Source organism: Vidua chalybeata, chromosome 21 (genome assembly GCF_026979565.1).
Source record: "Vidua chalybeata isolate OUT-0048 chromosome 21, bVidCha1 merged haplotype, whole genome shotgun sequence".
In the NCBI taxonomy this organism is placed as follows: Eukaryota; Metazoa; Chordata; class Aves; order Passeriformes; family Viduidae; genus Vidua; species Vidua chalybeata.
In genome coordinates this window covers 3753866-3758487 of record NC_071550.1, presented here as the reverse complement: position 1 = coordinate 3758487, position 4622 = coordinate 3753866, and positions in this window count along the sequence as shown.

Sequence of the window (4622 nt, the reverse complement as noted above, 5' to 3'; positions counted from 1 at the left end):
TCCCAGTTGAATAAACCTATTATGCATATTGCTCACAGGTATTCCTGCTGCTGTTTTCTTTAGGGTTTTTTCACTCTTCCCTTTCCTCTCAGCCCTGTCATGGCCCATGACAAGCATGTCACCATTAATGATAAGGACATCTGATTTCTTGTCACCAGTTTTCCATCGCTCCTACCTTTGGGATGTCCTGGGGTGGCCCCCCACTGCCAAATTCATGGAGGCAGTGCAGGGGTTTATTGCTCATTTCATGGTGTTTAATGTTGTTTTTTTTTTTACAGTCATAACTCCTGGAGCCCAGTAACAACGTTGAGGGTCTCAGCTCTCACCCTGTTGGTCAAAAAAATGTCATTTTCTGCAGAGAAACGCTTGAAGCTGTGATGCTTCAAGGCTCAAAATCCAAAAAGGGAATGAAACCAGTCTTAGGGTTTTTGGGGAGTCTGACTCACGGATTTTGAATGCCTGTGGTTGGCAGGGCTGCATAGCTGATGGCCCTCAGCACAATACTGCTCAACTTCCATGTCAGACTCATTCCATTCAAAGAAAAGCCTTTGTACTTTTTTTCCCTTCAATCTTTGAACAGCTAAAATTTCTAACAGAGCTTGACTCGCCTGGAAGCTCCTCCAGGTTCTTGCAGGAATGTGCAACCCTTGGGGACAGGTAAGACTGAAGTCTGCACAGAAAAAAGAGGTTCTTGAAACCATTGAAACTCTACAGCCACGACCGTACCTGGGGTCACTGCGGTCGCTTGTGGCTTTCAAATTGCCCAGAGAGATTTTTCACAGGAATCTGATGGTGGGAGCAGCTCGGTGGCTTTGGCTGGTTCAGTTTGACTCAACATTTTGCAAACCCTCACGCCAGGATGACATAAATCAGCCCCATGCCCAGAGCGTGGGGACACGCAGGGATGAGCTGCCTTGCCCAACACTGCGCCGTAGGTCACTCTGCAAGGGACTAAAGAACACTTCTGCCTCTAAAGAACACTTCTTTTGGTCTCCTCTTGCTTGTTTTACTTACCCAGTGGTGGGCCACAGCTGCAGCTCTTGGCTGCCAGGGCCTTTTTGGGGGGCTTTGATCCCCTTGGTGAAGTTCTGGTCATGCAGGGACCTCACACGCTCAGGGGACAGCTTTAATCTGCCCGTGCCACACCAGTCTGGCCTGGAAATAACTGCAGAAGTGTCAAATAAAAGCATCACTTCTGCAGTCAGGATGAAAAAGGAGGAAAACCAATCATCCCTGAGGGAAGATGGAGCTGCTGGGGGTCCCTGGGCCAACAGACTCCTGACCACGCTCACACTCCTGGACCTGGGCAGGCATTTGGGGGGGACTGGCTACAGCAGAGCCATCCCATCTGCTGTGCCAGTGCAAGGGCTGAGCCAGGAAAGGGCTGGTCTGGCTGGGAAAGTGGTGCTGGAGCTCCATATCCATGTGCCTGGCTCACCAAGAGCAGGTTCTGTGGTACCAGGGGTGTGCCTGGGGCGCAGGGGTGCTGGGTGTCAGCTCCAGCAGGTCCAAGGCTGGTGCTTGGGTCAGGATACAGAAATGTCCTGCCATGGGAAGCACAGGGAGGAGGTCAATGTGTCCTGCCTGGATCAGAGCTGGCTGTCACTCCCTGCTCCAGGCCGAGGAAGGAGGTCCCTCTGCCCCAGTGAAACTGCCCCAGCAAAGGGATCCCCCAGCCCTCCCTCGGTCCTGATCCTGCAGAACCCCGAGTTTCTCTGCTCAGCTGAGCATCCCTGGCTCCTGCCAGCAGCACCAGTGCCCAGCCCAGTGCTCTGTTGAACTCCTTTCAGCCAAGGAAACTCCTGTCCTCCACAGGCACTTCTCCGGCCAAACCAGCAGCCAGCCGCCGGCAGCGCTCCCCCGACTGGACAAGGTTATTTTGGAGTGTCTGTCGCTGCTTTGGGGTTTTTTTTTTGCACTCTGAATTCTGCACAACATCGGTTTGGGGTGGAAAAGCCTGGCAGCCTCCTGGGGCAGGGCTGCTCTGTGTCCCATGTCCCTCGGGGTGGCTGTTGGGGCAAACGTCCACCGTGTCCGGGGCAGTGGCGGGAGGTGAATGCCCAGCACAGGGATTGCTGCGCTGCCTCGCCCAAGTGCGGGATGCAGAGAGCAGAGCTGGATAAGGGACTCTCATCCAAATCCTAAATTTCCCTGGGAAAGTCCAACACGAGCCCTCAGTGACCGTCCCGGGTGGGAAAGGCTCTCGCTCTCCATGCAGGTGCATCTTGTCTCAATTTACTGCGAGCCCAAAAGCAGTAAATAACATCTGCAAATCATTTCTAACGCTCCTGCCAAAAACTGGGAGATGAAACCCGCTGTTGTCTGAGCCTGGCCAGCCGTGATTAATGCTGTACCTGCAGCAGCAGCACCCACAGCCCCGGGGCTTTGGGGACACTGCTGTCCCGGGGGATTTTAGGGTGGCAGGAGTTGAAGCTGCGGGGTTTGGCTGATGTGAAACTCGTGTTTTGGATCTGCTCTCTGCTGCAGTTTGTTCTCGGGGCTGGTTGTGCTCCCATCGAGGCGATGGCATCGCTCCTGCTGATTTCACGGGGCCGGGCCGGGGCTGTGTGAGCCGTGCTGCCGCGGCCAGGGATAACACTGTGATTTATGGGAGCAATCAGTTGCCACTAGGAGCTGGTTAGGAATTTTCCGATGAAACGGGGATTGCGTCAGAAACCGCTGAGTCATCTCAACTGTTTCATAAAAAAAATAAAATAAAATAAAATAGTATATTAAAAAAAAAAAAATCCTTTGGCTTTGATGAACTTTTGGTGAAGCACAGACTGGATGTGTCTCGCCTGCTGCCGGCTCCCCCAGATCAGCATTCCCACCCTCTGGCATTCTTCCTCCAGCCTAGGGCATCCCTGCAGAGGGACGGGGTGTGAGGTCACCCAGGGATGGCATCTCCTGGGGTGGCACCTCCTGCCCATCCCCAGGGCTGGGGGATGCTGGGGCTCGCAGGGACCCAGGCTGCTCTGGCGTTTTCAATGTGAAATAATTCGATGCTTTTAAAACCTCTCGTGTTCAGACTTTTCCCTCCTGGTTGTTCCAAAACGGAAAGGGTTTTCTCCTGCATGTCTCGGGCTGGGATATTTTGAAATGCAGGAGTTGGGTGAACTCAAGTGCTAAATTTTCCCAGTGTCCTGGTCACAGCCAACCGATGGAAAATTGAAAGTTGCAAATCAACCTGGCTGGGTAAATTAGAACAGGCTGGCAGACATTTAGCCAAACAGAAAAGGAGACTTCATTTCCCATGTAATTTTTTTGGGATGGATTCTCTGTCACACAGACATCCCTTGGAGGACTGGGTCCAAATTAACAACGCTGTGATTTCTGCAGGGTACTGGGAGCTGTGCAGCAAACTGTGCCCATGGTGGGGGCACAGTCACCTCAGGGCCCTGCAGATGGGTGCCCCTGGCCTGTGGCAAATGGTGACAGGGCTGAATGCTGCCCTCAAAGTCCAGGAGCAGCCAGAGGGACAACCTGTAGTGCTGGCCTTAGTGCAGTGCCCTGCTGGGAGCACTGCTCTTGCCCTGCGCAGGGAGGGAAGGAGGAAAGGCTGGAGCTGAAGCATGTCTGGTGGGATGTAGGAATTGTTCAGGTGGGCTGCTCAGAGCTCCTGGGATGTGCTGAGGAATGCACAGGAATGAGTGTCACCGCATTTGACACGTACAGACCTCAGAACACAGACAGATAGATCATACATCAAATATAGGTTGCACGCCCTGTAGCTGTGGCCTTCTTCCCCACAGGCTTTTCTCCCAGACACACAAGCACAGATCAGACACAACCTGTGCATGGCTGTTAATGAGCCAGGGTGTTTGTCCCCATCAAAAATGGCTTTTGACACACCCCAAACCAATTTTCTGACCCCGTTTTCTCCATGGCACAGAACTGTCTCAAGCAGCAAGACTGGCACTGAGCTTTACCAAACGGCACCAAAACCACGGGACCTTGAGGATTTGGTTCATTTTCCAGCAGCAAGCGAAATGAAAACCTGGCAGACCGTATCCAGTCATTCCCCCGGCCATTCCCGAGGCAGGATGTGGCTGCACAATGCCCGTGGAGGTGCCGGGAGTTTTTTGGTGACCTGCGATGATAGGGCGGGCGGAGGGGTAGGGGCAGCAGGTACCGTTCTGCCGCCCGAGGAGGGGAGCGGCGCATCCTCCCGGGGAGTGCCCGGGGAGGGGGGACAGCCGAGCATCCTCCCTGGGGGTGGGAAAGCGGAGCATCCTCCGGAGGGTCCCCGGGGAGGGGGAGCGCAGCATCCTCCCGGGGCTTCCCGGGGCCCGGCGCTGCGTGGACCAGCGGGAACGCATGCGTGCGGTGCGGGCTCTCCCCGCCTGTGCCCCCCCGGTCTCGCCTCAGGAAACCGGCTGGCGGCCGCGGGCCGGCGCCGGGGGAGGCGAGGGGTTAACCGGGGTGGGGGCATCCCGGGCCGAGAGGTGTGAATTCCGCCCGCTCTCCCCCCCTGCCTCCCCCCCCGTCGCCGCTATAAGAGCGGCCGGCGCGGGCTGGGGGGAGCCACTGCGGCGGCTCCTCCTCGCTGGAAGCCCCGGCGCTTTTGGCTGCCCTTTGAAGTCGGAGAGGGAGAAGGAGGGAGGGAGCGTCTGGGGCCGCCG